This window comes from Diceros bicornis, chromosome 13 (assembly GCF_020826845.1).
Source record: "Diceros bicornis minor isolate mBicDic1 chromosome 13, mDicBic1.mat.cur, whole genome shotgun sequence".
Classification (NCBI taxonomy): domain Eukaryota; kingdom Metazoa; phylum Chordata; class Mammalia; order Perissodactyla; family Rhinocerotidae; genus Diceros; species Diceros bicornis.
Genome location: NC_080752.1, coordinates 17,975,022 through 17,997,394, shown reverse-complemented (window position 1 = coordinate 17,997,394; position 22,373 = coordinate 17,975,022).

The window sequence follows — 22,373 nt, the reverse complement described above, 5'->3', positions numbered from 1 at the left end:
CAGGATAAGCTGTACCCCAAATCCTCATACTTCGGCTTAGCCCCTATGTGAGACACTCATTCCTGGCTCACCCTAACCCAATAGATTTCCCCTAGATTTGGGAAGAAGAAAACTATTGTAGATGGCAAGATGGACTGCAAAGGCCAGAAAATGTGTATTAAAATAAAAGGGTAGCTAATATTTTAATCAAAATTTAAAAAGGAGCCAAATAGGGCACATTAAAATTTCCTTTGGTTGCCCATCACCAGTAAGGAAGTATTACCCCTTATACCCCACCTTTGGAGATTCATTGGCAGTAGGTTCATGGTATGCTATAGTGAGAAGGATTTTACAATTGTTCCCAGAATGGAATGGAGTGATTGATTTTTAATGTCAAGGTTACAGAAAAGGCAAAGTGGCAGCACACAAGCAATATTTGTACCATCTCTGATCTAGTCCATCTCTTTTCTACTATCAGTGAATCTTATTGGCATCTTTAGGTTAGATGTTCTTTCTGGTCCTTGACAGTTTCACATTCTCAGAGCCTGGTTCCTCCCATTCAAAAGGAAGTGTGGATAAGATGCTCTCCAAAGGTGGGGTATAGGGGGATGATGGACAATATTCCTGCCACTATGTCACTCCTTAATTTTCATGACTATATTCCTGATTTGACAAGTGATTTAGCATCCAGGCTGGGGAAGGACGGAGGGATGAATCAGTCCTCTGTGCATGGCCGTTAGGCAGGAAATTAATGAGAATGCTAGCTGACATGATCTATGGTACTGTAAGCTCATTATGCCTGATTAGCTTCCAGGCTTTCACTCCCTCGGACAGCTACAGGGCCTCAAGGTTTCCAATGGCAACCGTTTCCCTTTCCCTAATTGATTGCTAGGTCTCCGACCATGAAACCAAACCCTCGCATAGACTTGTCGGAGTGGAGACTTTTCTGCATCATGTTACCTTCTCCTTTTTGGCAATGGGAAGGTGAGCTCCTGGGTTGTCTAAGTGGTGTTGACAGTGAAGCCCTTTGAATTCAGGAAACAAAATTTGAAGGGGTCAATTCAGTTCAGTTGATCAAGTTCTTATCGAAATACTGCGTGCTGACATCTGTGTTCAGTATGGAGATGGCAGATCACGTGGGGCAGAAAATGAGCGAGAAGTATTTTAATTTATTTCAACAAATATTTATGAAGTACAATGGCACCAAGCATTGTAGTAGACATTGGGAACAAAGGGGCGTGACAGAAGTAGATAAAATAAAATAGATGACAGAGCTATATATCAATTCAATTCAATATCTATATTGAATTAATATGTAATTACATGGATATGATTTAATATATATGATTATATATTCAACTGAATCCAAAATGAATTGATGTCTATATATGCAAATATATATATATATTCTCAAAACATCTACTATACCCTCAAACTTGGGCTAACCTCCCTCTGGAATCGCCCTTCATTATGCTGAACATCCTATCACTCCATTCTTACTCCTCACAAACACACACTTTTTTATATTTTTGCTTATTTATTTCAGCTTTTAGTTTCTTTATCTTGTTTTTCATATTGCCATAGATTAGCCTACACTTGTCATTCTGAAGAAGATATATAGGCCGAGTTTTCAATTTCAATAGAAATAAGAGAGCAAATGAATAGTAAATAAATCTAATTTAAGTAAATATTACTGGCAGTTTTTATAATGATCAATCTTATGAACATGGGTTCTAAACAAATTCACTTGAGAGTGCCCTTGATGATTCTTCTCTCATAGGCAGCCAAGCAGAGACTTTTGCTAATATCTTGATTTTAGCTTCAGGGCCAAACAAGTTTCTGCATCAGAGGGGTGTTCCCTGACCCCACACGCACAGGTCAGGTTCTCTATTACATGAGAAGCGTATTGATTGAAATTGTGGCTCTGAAAGCAAAAGTGCCATGCAAATACTAATACTACTTCTAGGACATAATCAGAAGGAAATAAAATGGTAAGAGATGCTTTTGCACATCTTTGGGTTAGGTCTAATTTCATTTTAGCCTATGGAAAAGGGTGAATTTTTCTTCTTTTTCCCACCATTCATGGCCAACCACAGGGGACCTCATTAGTAACTAAGTTTGTACTTGCCACACCTCCAACTTGGCCCAAGAAGTAATAGGGCCCGAAAATGCATGTGGCCTTAGAACAATTTAGACATGAATTTAATGGCATTTAAAGGATAACAACTAGGCAGACATGGCCAGCCTCCCCAAAACTGTCTCTCAATGACCTCATAAGAAATTAATATTTGAAGTAGTAAGGAATGCATTGGTCTGGGCGGATTTTGTAAATCTTAGTCCTTTAGTTAAAAGGGAAGCAGAGGGCCATGCTCCTCCACATTCCTTGGTCTCTTGTCATAAGCAAGACATTTCGGCTCAAGTTTTATTCAGTTTTCAAAAAGTTTCTCTAAGTACTTTAAGATGCTGTTTTTCCTCTCTTTCTTTCCCAGGGATCGTGGAGGGTGGTGTGGTTTGCTTGCCATGTGAACTCAAGTGAGTCATTTTGTATCTTTGAAGCTGTTTCCTCATCTATAAAATGGAGATCAAAATCTTTACCCTGCCTACCTCTTAACGTGGTTTGTGGAACTGAATGAGCAAAGAGAGGGAAAATCTCATAAAACTCTATAAAAATATGAGGAACCTTTATTATCAGGGGTCTTTGGAGGGAGGGGAGAGTACATGCTGTCTTAGCAGATCAGCACCAACGTTGTCAAAATCAAGTTGACACATACAAATTAATAGCCGCCTCTTGACACACTCGCTGGACGATAACAAGTACAGACACCGAAGCACTGGCTGACCCACTCACCCCTGCCCCATCCTGTTACTCAAAGTGCGTCTTTGTGGTTTCTGACAGCTGGCATTGAGAAGTGATGAGCTTTAATTTTCTTTTTTTTTTTTTAATACAGTGTTAGATTACTCTACATCTGTCATTCTGAATAAGATATAAAGGCTAAAATTTCAATTTTAATAGCAATGGTGAGAGAAAATTAATATTGAATAAATCTGATTTAGCTAAAAATTATGGCAGTAATTTTATGATAATCATTCTTATGAGTATGGAGTTCTGAAGAAATTCACCTAATAGATTTGTTGGTGGTTCTCTTTCCCATAGACAGTCAAGAAGCGAGTTTTGCTCATGTCTTGGCCCAGTAGAAAAGGGATAGGTTTTAGCTTCAGGCAGTTCTGGTTTCTAACCCTGATCAAATTACTTATTTTCTGCAAATGCATTTTAATAGAGATGCTTACTTTTTTGTCAAAAATTTTCAGTTGTATTTTTATATCTTATAAATCTTGTTGCCTGTGGGTCTCCTCACTCTTTGAAGCAATGAATTTCAGAGCTTTGGGTAGAAGCATAGTAATTTCCTAAAACAACAGTGCTATTGCTCAGTCTTGATTTAAAAATTAGATATTTGTTTGAGTCCATAAGTTAAAAGCTTAAAACTGAGTTTTGTGGAGGAAGAATATATCAGTTAGAATTGGCATTTGGTTGTGTATAACAGACACCTGGCTACTAAGACTTAACTGATAGGATTTCTTGTTTTTTTCACATAACAACCAATCCAGAGGCAGGTAGTCCAAAGCTGGTGTGGAGGCAACACAATGCTCTTTGGGACCCTGTGATGGTTGATTTTATGTGTCAACTCCGCTAGGCTATTCACTCAAACACGAATCTAGGGCTGTGAAATTATTCTGTAGCTGTGATTAAAGTCTACTTTCAGTTTACTTTAAGTAAGGACGATTATCCTGGATGATCTAGGTGGGCCTGATTCAATCCATTGACAGACCGTAAGAGCAGAACTGAGGCTTCCCTGAAGAAGAAGAAATTCTACCTGTGGGCACAGCTTCATCCTGCACCCCAGAGTCCAGCCTGCCCTTCCTGGCTGCCCTACTGGTTTCAGAGTTGCTTAGACAGCCCCCACAATCACCTAGGTCAATCCTGAACAATCCACTCCCCCCGCCACTGGTTCTGCTTCTCTAGTGGAACCGTGCCTGATACAGACCCGGACTCCTGCTACCTATCTCGGTTACTGTCCTCAGTGCTTGCAAGCTGGCGACTGAACTGCTAAGCATTGTGTCTGTATTCTTGGCAGGAAGAAGAGGAAAAGGAAAGGGCAGAAACCAAAAACAAACACCAGTCAAGCCTGTTTCTTTTTTTTCCAGGGAAAGAGTCGCCCTGAGCTAGCATCTGTTGCCAATCTTCCTCTTGTTTTTTTTCCCTCCCCAAAGCCCCAGTACATGGTTGTATATCCTAGTTGTAAGTTGTTCTAGTTCTTCTATGTGAGCCACCACCATAGCATGGCAACTGGTAGACAGGTGGTGTGGTTCCCTGACCAGGAAGCAACTTGGGCTGCCAAAGTGGTGAGTGCTGAACTTTAACCACTAGGCCATCAGGGCTGGCTCAAGCCTGTTCCTTTTCTTTTTCTTTGGTGAGGAAGATTAGCCCTGAGCTAACATCTGATGCCAGTCCTCCTCTTTTTCCTGAGGAAGATGGCCCTGGGCTAATATCTGTGCCCATCTTCCTCTACTTTATATGTGGGACGCCACATATATGCCATAGCATAGCTTGATAAGCGGTGCGTAGGTCCACACCCAAGATCCAAACCTTTGAACCACGGGCCGCTGGAGAGGAGCACACAAACTAAACCAGTATGCCACCAGGCTGGCCCCAAGCCCGTTCCTTTTTAAAAACGAAATGCCTGCTTAGCACCTTCCACTCATCGCTCTTGGCGAGGACTTGGTCACATGGCCAGTCCTAGCCACTGCTGGGTCTGGGGAGGAGAGCTCCTTTAACTGGGCATATTGTGACCCTGAATAAGACAGGGGAGAAGAACAGGAGAATAGTTATTAGGTTGATTTTCTAAATTCCTTTATCATATGAAGAACCCATCCTGAACATCTTAGATCATAGATTTTCTTCTGTAATTGTAGAAAAGTTACTCCTTCCACTGGGGTAACCAGGCCCTCGGGCTTTCTGCCCTAAGGTAGAAGAACACATGTGCAGGAAATGAGAGGCCTGACGCTTAGCCTTCCAACTGGAGAGATTCTGGGAGGAAGACTTGAGACAGAGACAGCAGAGGCAGACAGATTGGGCCCTGGCCTCTCTCTCTGCGTCTCAGCCCGGAGTGGGGAGGGGTAGGAGATGTTAGGTGAGTGGTGTGGGGAAAAGAGGCACTCCTCTTGGCTTTGTATTTAGGACTCTGAAAGCAGTTGCCAAAGCAAACTCGTCAGTACAGAATAGAGAGGCAGAGGGAGGCTCAGAACTTGGCTTTTTCCAAGCCACCTGTATTTCCTGTGTGGTATGATCAGGTGCCCCAAATCTCCCATATGACCCTGGGGAGACATGGAAAGTCACTGAGCTGAGAGGCAGCAAGCTTTCCATAGGACCTGCTATAGCAAGTGGGGAGAGCCAGGGATGGGATGGAGACCACAGCAGAGACTGGAGGTGAGAGTCGGCAGAACCCAAGCTGTCAGACATAAGGCTGAATCATTACCCCAGGCTCTTGAGAAGCTGAGAGAGAGGGGGTTGGTTGGTGGGAGAAGAGAGAAAAAGACAGAGAGAGACCTTGAGTTGCCTGTTGCCCCCTTCAGCAGCAAAGGACAAGGCTACGCCCAGGCACAGGACCAATAGCGGTGGCGAGTCCACGGAGCAACTCTGAACAATACCTCCACAGAAGAGGCCAGTGATGACCTAAGAATAACCTATGGATACAGCCCTCATCTCGACTCTGCTGCCTTAGGCCCTCCTCCCAGATAACATCCTAGAGAAGAGCAGGAGAAAAGGGCCAAATTATGAGAGACTGAGTAAATTTTACCTAAAGAAAGCTAACCAGTAACCCTGAAGGACTGTTAAATTGTTGCATTAAGATATAAGTATAGCAGACTGGATTAGAATACAGGTCCCCCCACCTCAGACAGCCAGGAGATGGAGACTTGTGCATAGTTAAACCCTTAGAGTTAAGGAGAAAATGAACTATATCTCTATGCACATTTCTATGCACTCCCTACATGTAAAACAAGGACAATAATACCTCCCGAGGTAATTGGGAGAATAAACATGAAATCTCACCCCCTCTGTAAAGCAGCAGGTGAGTAGGGCATGCTCAATATTAGCTTAATTTCAATCATCTGTGCCGACTGGGGAGCAGGATCTAGACAAATAAGGCTTCCTGAGGTCCTGGGGATGGCAAGATGAGGAAGGCACCTGGGAGCACATCTCACCCTGACCAAATTGTCACTTTTTCTACTCCAAATCCTCCCCCTCCCATTACCCATATTCACTACTGTCTTACCTCTTTTCTTTTCCTTCATAGTGCATCATGATACTGTTTAAGTATTTTTATTTGTTTATTGTACATCTCTAGAAGGGCAAGAGACATATATGATTTCTTTAAAACTCGGGTACATGGTAGGCATGTAATAAATATTTAACTAATAAAGTAATTAATTAATGGTGCCATTACTTCCTTGGGGCCCTAGAAACTCAGCTTTCATACACCCAACGTAGCCAATCATATGTGGGTGCATTTTCGTCAAAGGGAAAAATAGTTTATAGAATATATTTCTCTCTGTAATCACTATCAATTAATGTAATTTGCTGATTTCATTTTACTTTTCAAATCCAAAGGATTATTAGCTGTTTAATAAACACTGACTTGCAAGTACAGTCATGCGTCACATAACAATGTTTTGGTCAACAAGGGACAGCATATATGGCAGTGGTCCCACAAGATTATTACCATATAGCCTAGGTGTGTAGTAGGCTATACCATCTAGGTTTGTATAAGTACACTCTACGATGTTTGCACAACGATGAAATTGCCTAACAATCCATTTCTCGGAGCCTATGTATCCCCATCATTGAGCAATGCATGACTGTATTTAAGAGTCAAGATTCAAATATATGATCTGTTTAGTTTTATAGTACAATGCCTATATTTTCTTTCTTTCTTTTTTATTTTTTTGTGAGGGAGATCAGCCCTGAGCTAATATCCGTGCTAATCCTCCTCTTTTTTGGCTGAGGAAGACCAGCTCTGAGCTAACATCTATTGCCAATCCTTCTCCTTTTTTTTCTTCCCCAAAACCTCAGTAGATAGTTGTATGTCATAGTTGCACATCCTTCTAGTTGCTGTATGTGGGACGGGGCCTCAGCATGGCTGGAGAAAGAGTGCGTCAGTGCGTGCCTGGGATCCGAACCCTGGTCGCCAGTAGCGGAGCACGCGCACTTAACCGCTAAGCCACCAGGCCGGCCGCTATATTTTCTTATACAACAGAACCAAAAAATGCCCCCTCTGAGAATTCCATATCCTAGCCTTGTTTTCATTGTGATCTGTTTTCCAAATTCTTTCTTTACTCTTAGTGTTTTAGGAGAGTAAAGCTTTCCTCCCACTTACAACCCATTGTAGTATGTTGGGAAAAAGTTCCAGAATGACTTTCCAGAGTGTTTTCTCCAAAGAACATGTGTGTCTATGCATGTGCCTGTTTTATACACATACACACTCACACACGCATATTTGCATGTATGTATATACATACCAACTGACATCTATATTTACCACACATATATGTGTGTATTTGAAGTATAGTACTATATGATGGAGAATCAGAGTCATAAAGTCAAAGCCAGAAGGTTCCAAAAGACTATCACTCCAACTCCCTTGTTTTAGAAGTGAGGAAACTAAAGCCCAGAGAGGTCAAGGGACTTTTTGAAGATCAGACAGTCTGTGAATGCCACAGCTGTGCTTTGCTCACAGAGCTCTTGACTTTTGGTTGAGAGCCCTTTGCAGGACCCAGAATGCCTTCAATAAATGTCTCCTATATGGCTGGGAATTGGGTCCATGTGACCAGCCTAGACACACACCACTCTGTTCAAGATCATGATGAGAAGACCCACTTTCATGAACCCTGTCAATGAGAGAGCCCATTTAGCATCTCCTCCGTTCACAGGAAACTTTTCACCATACTCTCCTCTAAGCCTCATTGTTATTACAGCGGGAGATTGGAAAAATTCCCATGCCAAAAACACTGTGCTGACATTATAAAGCCAGATAGAACTGCTAATGGAGGGTGTCTACGAGAGAGAAGGGGCAAAAAAGAGGGAGAAGGAGGAAGGGGAATGGGGAGGGGAGTGACGGAGAAACGAGAAGCCAGCGATGAGGGAAGAGCTAGTGAGAGTAGGGAGAGGAGCAGAGAGAGACATTGACATCGGGAAGCTGTACAGAGAGAGAAGAGAAGGAAGAGGAGGAAGCAAGAGAGAAAAGAAGCTGAAGGCAGGGACACATATGGGGTATTCAAAAGTCAGAAGACAGAAGAAGCTTATTTTTAAATAGTACATTAGTTAGTTTTTCAAATAATATGTTCAATATAGTTTTCTTCAACCTCCGGACAACTTTACCGGTGAAGTCCCTCCATATTGAAAGCATTGGGTCCAATTGCTAATCGACATAACACACTACTTTAGTTTGCATTGTCAGACTTTTCGTAATGTATTAGCACCCTGGAGAGAGAGAGAGAGAGAGAGGAGAGGAGAGAACAGTGGAAGGAAGAGGAGGGGAGACAGGCAGAGGAAAACCAAGAGCTAGAAACAAGATATAGAGAGGCAGATTCAGAAACTTAGACAAAAAAAAACTACAGGAAGAGCCGCTGTGTGCTAGGATGGAGGCATGTCTGTACCATGGAGCTCACAGCTTGTCCTCCACAGTGAAGAGCGCAGAGACCCAGGATGGGAAATCCTAGAAACGCAATGGCCGAATGGCTTCCCTGGGTGAGGGGTTTTGAGTGGAGGTGGATTTGGACTGGGGGGTGGTTCTCTTTTAAAGGATGAATTGGAGGGGTTCTTTCCAATACATGAATCTGAAGAAAGGATGGGGGATCTCTTTTTTCTAACTGGATTGTTTACACTGCCAGCTCAGGAGATTTTATGGACTGAATTGTGACCTCTAAAATTCATATGTCAAAGCGCTAACCCCCAATGTGGAGATACGGCCTATAAAGAGGTAGTTAAGGTTAAATGAGGTCTTAGGAGTGGGGCCCTAGTCCGATAAGGCTGGTGTCCTTATAAGAGAGAAAGAGAGAGAGACATACACACACACACTGTAGATATCTCTTTTGTGCACACAGAGAAAAGTACACATGAGGACACAGTGAGAAGGCAGTGTCTGCCAGCCAGGAAGAGAGCTCTCACCAGAAACTGAATTTACTGAGACCGAGACTTCTCGCCCTTAGAATTGTGAGAAAATAAGTTTCTGTTGTTTAAACTGCCAGTCTATGGTATTTTATTATGGCAGCCCAAACAGACTAATACAGGAGGAATGGAGTTTAATTAGGATTTGCTAAATACCTTTATTTATAGGCATTGAAATTTACATCCAGATGTGGTAAGTAGTCGTTCTCAATAAATGTGTGTTGAAAAGACCAATAGGTAAGCATTTTTACCAGTTTACACTAAGCTAACAATAATGTAAGAACAGCCACATTAATAATAAATGAGATAATAATAAGCTATGCAAATATTAGCTGTTTTTTCATTTGGTCCTCACAGCAATTGAATAAATAAAGCTATGACTGTCACACTCGTTTTACAGGTGGGAAAATGATCTTACCCTTGCAGAGCTGTGGTTCCCTGAAGGTCCCTCATTGGGTAAGTTCTAGAGCCATAATCAGACCCATGTTTTCTGACTCTCTCCAGTGCTTTCTTCAGCCAGAAATGCTTCTTCTCTGGGCAGAAATTAGAACTCATTTGTTGGAGTTACTGCTTGTTTGAATCTATCTGAAAAATAAAATGTGTTTCTTCAGAGCTCAATGTAATCATAGCCAGGAATTTTTGGCTAAGATTTTTATCATCACAATATGTTCTGGTCTACTAATGGGTTGACGGGGATGGTGAAGCATGACATCCATCCGTAATGCATGGGAGTGGGCAGGGGAGAGCGAGAGGAGGGAAAAGCACAGCCCCTTTGGAAACAGGGACACCATGCAAACCATTGGAAGTTACATTAAACAGAAAAGAGGACTCTGGAAGTCCTAGAACTTGAGGGAAATCCAATACTGGAGCTTCAAGGCAGAATAATTGAGAAGTTCAGGGCAAGAAAAATAGAAAATGACATCCGATACAGGAAAATGTCTCTGACCTGGACAATAAAATAAAATTAGCCTGCACTGCATGTTGGGAGTGTAAGGTTTTGAAGAAAGGGAATTTTGGCAATGATTAGTGACTTAGCTTTATGCAAAAGAAAAAATTAAACATATATTGATAGAAATTCTTTTCTTTTCCACTCCTGGGTGGATAGTTTCAAAACGCATTTGGCATAGCAGTGGCCAAATCAACAATGCATCCTTGTATTGGCTTTTTCTCCTTCTTCCTTCTCTCCTTTGTTTTCCTTCTGTCCCTCATCCCTCCTTCCTAGAATCACTTCTTAAATAAACTACCTACACACAAGACTTTGTCTCAGGTTTTGCTTTTGGGAGAACCCAGGCTAAGAGAGTTGGTTACAGGAGAGGTCCTAGAATGTAGACTGTCAGGATGAGATTTGGGAGCTTGATCACTAGGATCTGCTGGATTAAAGACCCTGGTTCCCAAGCTGGGGGACACTTCTACCAGGGGACACAGTACTGTTTCCATTGAACTTCAAACTGTATCTCCACCTGGCCATTTTGGGCTTCTCTATCATTGGACCAACAGGCAAAGAAGGGAGTTGCTTCTGGGGGTGATGGACCCTGATTACCAAGAGGAGCTGGGGTTGCTGCCACAGAATGGAGGCAGGGCTGAGTATGTCAGGAACTCAGCGGATTCATCTTCCATGCATGGTGATAATGCTGAGCCAATGCAACCATGTACAGGAGGAGCCAAGGGCTTAGACCCTTTAGGGATGACATCCAGGGGCAGTTCACCAAGAAAGCAGCCTAGACCAGCTGATGTCTTGTCTGAGAGTGGGAAAAATCTGTAGCGAGTGTTGGAGGAGGGAGATGATGAATACTCATTAAGGCTTGGGACAGCTGTGGCTGTGAGGATCTAGTTTGTTTCACTTGCAGAATAGCAGCTAGCCACCTCCTTAAAGGAGATGAACTTAACGGAAGGCACGAGCAAATATGAGTGATGCTAAGGATGGACTGTATTAGATAGCTCTTGTGAGCCTCTTCAAACTCTCGTAGCACCACTTCTTACTTCAGCTGCTGCTGTGACAACCAGTTCAATCAATAGGGAGCAGTATTATTTTAACTGACAAAGCCAGGAACAGTCTGTGTTTGAATGAGTTAGTTCCCATGGGGTTATGCTTGACCAATGGGATTGAGAGCCAATGAGTAAATTCCTCCTCCACTTATCCCCTGGGAGATTAGTTCTGACATGCATTCTAGAAGGCTTCTTAGGAGTCCTGCAGGATCAAGGGTCACTCTCCCATAGTGGTGACAAGATCCATAATCATGAATCCTTGTATTAGTCTTCTCTCTTTCTGTGTGTTTTTAGGTGCCCGGCTCCTTACTCCTGTTTCCCGGACTCACTTCCCAAGTGAACCATCTATACACTAGCCTTTGTCTTAGTATCTGCTTTTAGGGGAATGCAGGCTAAGACAATGTAGTTTTGGACTTGTCCTCCAGTTGCATTGGGTAATTAATATTAGCAATACTGTTTTATGTAAATTATATATTATTAGATTTTTATTTATTTGTTTTGGTGAATTGGAGACTGTCTGCCTTTTAATTATGGGACTTTGAATTATTCACATTTATTGTCGCATTTATAGTTTTTAAACAAGTTTTTAAAATTTTTTCCTGCTGTCTATTCTTAATATCAGAATTTTGCCTTCCTATGTCTGGTTCTCAGAATAATGATATTTGGGAATTCTCAAAAGGGATGCTGATCAAATGGCTAATGCCAAGGTGGGTAAGGAATCTTTCATATTTGCTGTGTATTTTTTTCCTGGTCTGTTGCTTACTTTCCAAGTTAGTGTTTTAAAAAAAAATTATTGGTCTTATATTTTAATATTTAATAATAGGGAATGGTTAAGGAGATTAAACTAGATGTACTAAAATAAGTAGTACTAGCTCTTTAAACTATGATTATTTCCAGAAAAATATATTTATGGTATAACATTAAATGAAAAAATAGAATATAAAACTGCATTATATTAAATACAATAACTATGAAAAAAACTGACAGTGACTCTTCTGAGACGATGACAGCTATAGTATTCTAGTCTTGAGCTCAAGGACAAAAATATTTTGTAAATCTTCTCTAATGCTGTTAAATTCCTTAAAAATAATTTCTGAAATAAATAAAAGTTAAACACATGATATTTGGTGTCAAATAAACTGATGTGATTCAAATCTCACTGTGCCTGTCTTTTCCATGCAGTTGGTAACACACAGGGCTTTGTTCTTTCATTTGGAGAGAGTCACACTTTATTAATAATAACAACCCGATCTCTTGAGGGCTGGCCGAGCGAAGGCACAGGGTTTTGGAATGCTGGGCTCTGCCCCTGCTTTCAGGATATTTGAAGAACATTTCCCTGGAAACTAAAGGAGCAGGGAATTTTCTTTCTTTCAGTGGCCTCCTCAAACATATATAACTTACTGGAGCTTCAAGACTTCCATTTGTAAAAGCCATTAGTGTAGATTAATGTAGACAAATGATCCAAATTGGGATATCGGGAGGTGCAACTCCACACCTTGTACCGTTTATGGTCAGGAAATGAGGAACAATTAGGTTGGTGAGGCTGGAAAACACCCCACCAGCCCTGCCTGCATGGGGTCAGCTTCAGGAAAGCTCCATGGGAGTGTAATGGGAGAACGGCTGGGGCCAGGACAGCGACAGATCGGAGCAACAGACAGCAGTTCTCTGCTCAGCTCCCACATGTTTAATGTGGCTGATAATAATGACAACTTAGATTTGGGTTCTTACAAGTACTTTGGAAGTATACTCACTCAGTTGTTGATTCACTCATCCATTTTTTTGAGTCAATAAATATTTTCTGAGCACTTACTCTGTTCAGGGATCCTGTAGTGAACGGGGCATAATCTCTGTCTTCACGGCAGTGATAGTCTAGGCAGGTTCAGGAGAGTGGGATAGCACGTGGAGGCTGTGGGAGCTCAGGGGGGCACTCAGATCTAGTCTTAGATGTTATGGAAGGCTTCTCATTGGAGGTGAGGGGCAGGATAGGACCTAACGGACAAGTAGAAATCCTCATTTTAAAAAATGAGAAAACTGATTTAGAGAGTTGAAGCAACCTGCCATGCCACACAAAAAACAAAGAGGAAGCCCACTCGTGGCTGGTTCCAAGGGCAAAGTAGCATAAATAAATTTTTCTGATGGGAATTGACCCACTTATGTGCCCAACATTTTTTGAAATTTTTTTTTGTTTTTAATTGAAATATTTGTGAAAAATTATATTTCATACCCTCTACTTAAGTAGGCTAGGAAATGGAAGGTTTTTAGTTTTTTTTTTAAATAAAATTCACCCAAATACTTATTAAATAACTCCAAGGCACTGTGCTTAGCCCTAAGGGGCACACAAACAAATTCTACACTGCCCTTGTGCTCCAGGGTCTCACAGTCTGGTAGAGAAGGCTGTGACAAGGATGAGAATAGAATTTCTCAAATTGTGCCCTGTAAGATAAGGGAATAAGCAATTCCTTCTGGTTTGGCATAAAGAGTATGACTGAGAGATTTGAATAGACCTACTAAGGAGATGTAATATTTGAGTAAGGCCTTAAAGTGGGAGGCAGCGGAAGATCAGCCTTAGAAACAAGCGCTCATGTAACATCATATGACATTGTGATGCTACATCTGAGTGTGATTTTGAATGTAACGCTTCATTGTGATAGAGTGTGATGTCTGCTGTTGGGTTTTCCCTCTCCTGATTATCAGCTATATCTATTCCAACACCCATTTTCCTATCGGCCAGTGCATGTGAATGCTTACCTAGTTTGCTGTTTAAAATTGTGTTTGGACTGGAAAATTTGATAACTCAACTCATTGAAGCATATGGTAGATTAGATAACAGTTCAAAACATTCTTAACAAGGGCATAACACAGGGATCACTAGTTCAAGAGCTCAAAACACAGATGAGAGGAGTGTCTGAGCCTAAGGCAGCAGGGGGATCTGGGCCCTGATGATGCTCTGGGGAGTGCCTGCCTTTCTTAAAGGGGGAGAAGCTGTTACTCAGCACCAGTGGATTACAGCCAGGTAGGAATAGGTGCTCAGAGTTAATAAATCTTCTCATTTTCCAAGAGAAGCTGGGAATCTGATTTTTTGTGTGTAATCTAAAAATTTTAAATGTTGGCAATAAAGCACTGCTTCAAAATAATAATAATAACTAAACTAACCTTATTGAGCATGTTCCTAAGTGCCTTATTCATATAACTAACTTAATTCTCATAACAACCTTTGGAAGCAGGGATGGTGAGGATAAGGATGAGGATGATGATGATGCCCATTTTACAAATGGAGAAATGAGATACGGAGAAGTTAAATAATTTCCCAAGAACACCCAGCTAGCATATAGCAGAGTCAGCATTCAATCAAAGGCATTCTGGCTTCAGAATTTGTATTTATAAGCATCTATTTCTCAAAAAGAATGGCTTTTGTAAATAGAATCCTTGCCAATTACTTGAGGTACTCAGGGACCTTCTTTCTGATCTTAATTTTGTTTCGGATGATTAGCATGTGAGGGATTAAAGTTTAGAGTCTTCAGTGAATGCATGCAGTGTCTCACTTATTCAGAGTTTATTTTCCAATAGCACCAAACTGTAGTGCTGAGATCAAAGGGCATTGGAAGCATAGATTTAGTCTGAATTCTTGCTCCCCCACTTATTGGCTGACTGAGTCTTCATTTCCTCACTTAACAATGAGGATGATGAAAACTGCCCTGCAGAGTTATTATAAGGTATAGAAATAACACAGGAAAAATACTTGGCTCAAAACAAGTGCTCATTAAATTGTAGACATTATGATGACAATGATAATTTTGAGGGGGGCATTTAACTAATACATTTAAGGCACTATGTGATGGAGAATCAAAAATTAATCCCAGGGGCCAGCCCCGTGGCGTAGCGGTTAAGTGCGCGTGCTCTGCTGCTGGCGGCCTGGGTTTGGATCCTGGGCGCGCACCGATGCACCGCTTGTCAAGCCATGCTGTGGTGGCATCTCACATAAAGTGGAGGGATATGGGCACGGATGTTAGCCCAGGGACAGTCTTCCTCAGCAAAAAGAGGACGATTGGCATGGAGGTTAGCTCAGGGCTGATCTTCCTCACACATACACACAAAAATTAATCCCATATTAGTTCCTGCCATGAGAAAGTAGGGGGTCAAGTCATTAAACAGAGGAGATGGAATACCTTTATAAATTGTGATAATATCATACAAGGTACCAATAAATGGTATACAGCTGAGGGTGATATAAGAGGGGGAGATTAATATTCATTGGAGGAAATCAGTGAAAACTTCTTGGAGGAAGTGGCATTTGAGCTGATTTTTTAAAAGGTGAGAAAGCTTTAGGAAAGAGAACTTGAGGTTAGGAAGTCACAGATGAACTGGGATAGCATGAATACAGGCACCAAGATGAGACGTATTGGTGTCCTGAATGTGAAAATATTAATTAGTTGACTGGAACTAGAAAGCGGATTATATGGAAGACGGTGGTTGTAGAGACTTTTGTAGGACCATTCTTCAGGTTCAACTAACAGGTAGCAGTGTTGTTTCTCATTCACTAGGCCAGAGGTCTGTTTTTGCATATTTTCTGGGCTGAAAAGGGGAAACGGAGAGGACCGCTGGCAAGCGCGCAAGCTAGAGGGAAGGAACTTAATTTCCTGTCCAATCAGTTCACTGACTTGTAGAGAAGAAATTCCAGTTGGAAAGCCAGATGTCTTATATAAAAACAGAGGGAAGATGTGTGGAATCAGAATACGTCTATAAAACAAGTTGAAAATTGGGAGTTGTGGAGGTATCTACTCAAAAGAACCATTTGAAATCAATTGGCTCAACCTAAATCTGCAAGACTTTCCTATGCAGAATGGAATGCCCATCAGGAGAGTTCTCTCTTCATTACAAAGAATGTTCAAATCAGAAAAGTGTTGTTAGATGGTAGGAGAAGAGCTAGACGTGGAGTCAATCACCCTGGGGTCCAAAGTCATTCGTCTCTCAGCTCCTGTCTCAACATCTATAAAATAAAGATAATAATATTTATCATATTTTAATGATATTGTAATTAAACATTTGATAAGAAGATGTTTAAATGAGATATGGGTGTAGCAATGCCAGAATAGTATTGCCCACAGCATGATGTAAACTCCTCATCCATTCTCATTGGTGTATAATCTTAACTTGATGTCTCTGATTGTTATAACATCCTGATATACGCCCGTATCCTGTTTCCAAATTCCTCAGGCTATATCCCCATCTCTGCATCCTCCCAATATATCCTTTCGCATTCCACCAAATACAATTAAGGATAGGCACGCCCAGGCAAAAGCAGCATGGTGCTGGGGAAAGAACAATGGATCGGGAGTCAGAAGTCATGGATTCTTGATACTGGCTCTACCAATTACTGAGCGAGTGGCCCTGGACACGTTACTTTACCTTTTTGAGTCTTAACTTCTTCATCGAAAAAAAGGAGTGGAGAAATGAGACAAAACATGTTAAAGTATATGATACAGTCCTGGTACTTAGTGCATGCATAATGAATGATAGAGGAGGAAAGAAGAAAACCAAGCAATTCTTGGCTGCCGGGGAGCTGAGCACTGGCTGTCTGGGGGTGGCAGAAGGCAGTGGAGGAGGGAGATAAGAGTTCAGTATAATTTCAGGAGCAGATGAGGACAGGACGTGTGCACACTTGCTGAAAAAATATGAGGATTTGTTTCTCCCCCGCCACTTGCATGTGTATTTAAGCCAGTCAGTGGTTCCAGATAGAGATCAGAACTATTTATTCTTCCCCAACTACCTCCTGCATTTTCCATATCTGCATCTTTGCCCAGTATGTGTTCTCCACCTGAAATACTTTCTTATATATTCGACTGTCTCTTCTCTTTTGCTATACCACTGGGGCTGAAAATTGAGTCTTATTTTTACTATGTTTTCTACACTCTTCTCATATCACCTAACCCAATTTCTTGGGGTGTTTTTTCCTTAGAGAATGAATAAGAAAACAAATGTTAAGAGTTACAAGAAAACTTAGATATTCTTTCTGGTCCAAGTCCATCATTTCTTAAACCAAGATCCACAAACTATAGATGGGATTCTGTGAACCACTTGAAAATATAGGTAAAATGTTGTGTATAAATCTTAATGTTCCTTTTTTTCAAGGTAGAATATCTAGACATTTTCTCATATTTTCAAAGCAGAAGGTGATCCACAAAATGGTAAGAATCAACCCTTTATTTTATGAATGAAGCCCAAAGAAGGTACATATTTTTGCTGAAGTAATATAGTCACCAAGATACTAATAGAGCCAGGAGGAGAAACAAAGCTTACTGTTTTTCCTCCCAGAAGCCTTGACAAGGGTATTCTCAATCATTCATTCATTCATTTAACTATTCTTTATGTGCCTACTCTGTACTACTCACTAGTGTAGGTGCTGAAGTTTAGAGTGTTAAATTAAATAGACAAATATCCCTGCCTTCACAGAGCTTACATTCTAGGGGAGAGAGGAGACAAGAAATAAACAGTGAAACCCATACAATATCAGAAGGTGATTAGTGCCGTGGAGAAAAACAATGCCAAGAAAGGCGATGGAAAGTGCCTTTGGAGAGGCGTTGTGCTGGTTTAAATGTGGAGGTCAGAGAAAGTCTCTCTAGAATGGAGACTTTTGAGCTGTCAGTGAATTACAGTCAATTCTTGTCATTTGTGGAGTTATGTTCTATAAAGTCTCTGTGAATACCAAATTAGAAAGTACTGAACTATTGCTCTCAGGGAACAAACAGGGGTAGGTGCTTGTGAGCCTCTGGTCACAGCACCTTCATCAACTGTTCAATTCATAATTTTATTTTATGTGAATTTCTGTTTAAAGACACCTTATTTAGTATATATACTGTTGCTTCGTTCACATTGAACTCATGCCCAACAACACTACAACTCACGTCTGAACGAAGCTTATCTAACACACGTATTTTCTCCGTGAGGCACATCACAGCCTTCTTGCACTTAGCCACACTAGACAGCACTCCAGCACTACATTCGGGGGCCATTTTAAACAGTGAAATTACCAACACAAAATGTGAAAAATGTGGCACTCTGAGGTCATGGAAAGGATATGTGTTTAAAGTGCAAGAACTGAAACAAGAAGGCAGAGCATCACCTTATTTGACCTCAACTGGGGGCGTGTGTGACAGGCATCTCAAATTTTTCACCACCCTGTGCATGTCTGTGAATGACCATGAAAGCACCCCAAGTAAATTTGGAGGTTACAAGGAAATTTTAGGGAGTAGGCAAATTTGCCAATATGGAATCCACGAATGAGGACTAACTATAGTTGGCTGGCTGGAAGCGGAGGAGATTTCCTGGACGACTGACTTGTACCTGCAAGTTTCCTAACTCCCTGCTCAGTGCTCTTCAGTGGTTTAAATTCTGTGTCTATTCTAAACGTTTGTTCCCAACATGCTGTAGTATAAGACTTTTCTCTAAATCCACTCAAATGCTACTGAGTGGAAATAAGGAAAGAGTGAGAAAAACCAGATGCAGAAGGAGAGAAACTTTTCCATCCAGGAGTTTTGTTCAGGCAGACAGCCTGCTTGTGTTTCCTGTAGACCTTTAAATTTGGGGGCCCAGTCCTAGCCACCGTGCAGGGATCGTTTGTGACTCCTTTCCAGTGTAATTAATCCCTCCTTCCCACCGCAACTCTAGCTCCCCGGCTCTCCTTCCCCATGAACATGGTCCAAAACATTAGCAAAATTTCTTTTCTGATCTGTGACTTTTCCCAAAGAGAATAATGCCTCTAATTAGGTGATTTTAATCAGAAAGTTGAGGGTAATTTTATGTTGTCTTTAATCCAGAATCTTTTCCCCCCAGGCAATGCAATTCCATTTTTTTAATGAAAAATCTTTGGAAACAGGAATTTTTGTAAAAAGCAGTTTGAGAAAGGCAGTTAGTTATGGAAAACAGCACTCAGCAATGCAGCTTGGCCATGCTACAGAAAGTCCTTGAGTGGGGTGATTATACCAAAGCCCTGGACTGAGGAGGGGAAGAAACTCACGGGCTAGACTCAGCTCTACCTGTACTCCCTGAGTGACCTTGGGCAAGTCTCTCCCTCTCTATGCTTCCATTTTTTAATTGGGAAATGAGAGATTGGATACTCTATAGGGTACCTCTCAGTCTTAGTATTCTGGGACATAGGAAGATAAAATCTAATACTACTCTTTATCTGTATCCATTAATTTATCAGAAAAGTATATTCAATTTTTTTTCTTTTTTTTTTTTTTTTTGCTGAGGAAGATTCACCTGGAGCTAACATCTCTGCCAGTCGTCCTCTATTTTGCATGTGGGTCACCATCACAGTACAGCCACTGATGAGTGGTGTAGGTCTGCACCTGGGAAACAAACCTGGGCTGCTGAAGCAAAGGGCACTGAACTGAACCACTAGGCCATGAGGCCTGCCCCTCAAATATTATTGATGCCTAGTTCGTATCTAAGAAAATCTTGCTGAGAATAAAAATTTTAGAGTTTTTTAGAGTTTTAGAATTTTTAGAGTTTTAGAGTCACCATCAATGTGTACTAAGTGTCTGTACTTATAGCCACAGTGTTATTGGTAATAAAGTCTACATTTCTTAGCACAGGATCTAAGATCTAATATGATCTCACCATGGCCTGCCAATTCAGCCTCACACCTCCCCATCCCACCCCTTACCCTTCACCATTATTCACCCTGCACCAAACCAGGCGGGATTTCTTCAGTTGCCTCTCCATACCAGGCCTACTCATCTTTCTCTCTCTTTGGAAAACCCATTCTCCCATTTGTCCTTCTGGAGGGGCTTGGGTGTTCAATTTTAAGAATCTGCTCATATCTCGTCTCTTCTGTGAAGACTTTCAAGGATTCTGCCATGTCTATCTGACTTCCCCCACCCCATACCAGTGGAGAGTTCTAGCAAAGCACTGGTAACTCTGATAAACATTTATTTATACACTCATCTTCCTTACTAAACTGGAAACCCCTGACACACATACGTGTCTGCTTCCCTAACACCTAGAAAATTGTTTGACACCTGGTAGTTACTCAGGAATGTTCAATGAAGGAAGAATGAATGAATGAATCTAAAATAAAGAACATGTGTGGAAAATTGAAGCCTGATTACTTCACTACTTACCCCAAATTAAGGGATCAACCTCTACTTAGCACTAGCTGTGGGTGCCATGAAGAATGTAGGCCTACTATTGCCAGATCTTCCAATATTTCAATAAAAATTTAAAAATCTTAATTTTTATGCAAAATATCACAATTTTTAAGACTGGCAAGCCATTTACAATTATTTAAAATTTGGTCTGGAAAATATAACATAGGCTTCCGCTGTGCAACCTTTGGCCTAGGATGAAATCCACATTCCTTTGCATACAATCCAAGCCTTCCCAAACTGGTACCTGCTTGCCTATATTCTCAACTTGATTTTTACCCATTCTTGGCGATCACCGTCAGTTCCTATCACTCTTTGACAACAACTCATGCTTATCTTCTGTAAGACCATTGCATCTACTTTCCCTTCATTCTTCAAAAGGAGAAATTCTCTCATATTTCAACATCAGGTTCACATGTATTATCTGTTTCCTATAAACACTCCCATTCCATAGAAAGAGAGACTCTTGTCTCTAGGGTCTAATAAAACTCTGAGTGGACTTCTATTATTGTTCTTACCATCACGTATTATAGTCACTTGTCTATAAGCTATTCTAGAGCATTCTTTTATTTATCTATTTTTTTTAAATGCATTAGATTCTTCCAACGTGCCAGATACTATATTATTAAGTACTCAGATGTGAAATCAACATTATCTCTGTTCCCAAGGAGGGCACAATCTAACAAAAAAGGAACTATATTGTATTTCTCTCTGAATCTCTAGCAACTTGCAACAAATAATAGGGGCTCAATAAATTTTTTTAAGTGAGTCAAGTATACAATGCTAATTTGCTGAACATTTATGATGAACAATGCACTCTGAGGGAAGCAAAAAATATCCTCCAGTGTGTATCTTGCATATAGTAGGTACTATATAAGTATCTGGAAACATGAATAAGGCATGAAGTCCTCTGGATTTTTATGATCTGCTTGGGAATATCAATATCTATACACTAATTGAAAATAATGATTGTATTTGAAGTCACATTTGGAAAGTAGATTATAAGTGTTACAGAAGTTTAACATAATGCAAGTTAATCATGAGATGGAGTAGTTAAGAAAGGCTTCCATAAGGAGGTGGGTTCTGAGTTGTGGATTAAATTATATGATTGGGTTGGGTGAAAGGATGGAGTAGGTGATGTTTATGGATATAGTTGGGGGTATAGGAATGGGTAAGGCTTATTTGGAGGTGAGTAAAGGAGAAGCAAAGAGGGGCACTAATGTTTAATGAACACCTCCTATGAGCCACTTGTGATAATACACACATCACACACACACAATTATCTCATGTCCTTCCTACAGCCAGGATGTAAGCTCATGAGGGCAGGGACCTTTTCTATTTGACTCATCACTGTTTCCCCACACTGAGAACCTTATCTTGCACATAGTAGGCACTCATAAATATTTGTAAATGAGAAAATGAGTGACACTACATAGATATTATTGTTCCCATTTTACAAATAAGGAAACTGCAGTTCAGAGATGGACAGTAACTTGCCCAATGTCCAGGCCAGTAGTCTCAAAGCGTGGACCCTGGACCATACCATCAGCATCCCCTGGGAACTTGTTAAGAAGGAAAATTCTTCAGACCTATGGAATCAGAAATCCAGGTTGTTCTAAAGCAATCCTGAGAAAAAAGAACAAGGCTGGAGGCATCACACTCTTTGATTTCAAAGTATACTACAAAGCTATAGTAATCAAAACAGCATGGTACTGGCAGAAAAACAGACACATAGATCAATGGAACAGCATTGAGACCCAGAAATAGAGCCACACAATTATGGAGAGCTAATTTTTGACAAAAGAGCCAAGAAAATACAATGGTGAAAGAAAATTCTCTTCAACAAAAGGTGCTGGGAAAACTAGACAGCCACAAGCAAAAGAATGAAAGTAGACCACTTTCTTACACCATCCATAAAAATTAACTCAAAATGGATTGAATGTAAGACCTGAAACCATAAAACTCCTAAAAGAAAACATAGGCAATATGCTCTTTGACATTGGTCTCAGCAATATCTTTTTGAAGATGTCCCCTTAGCT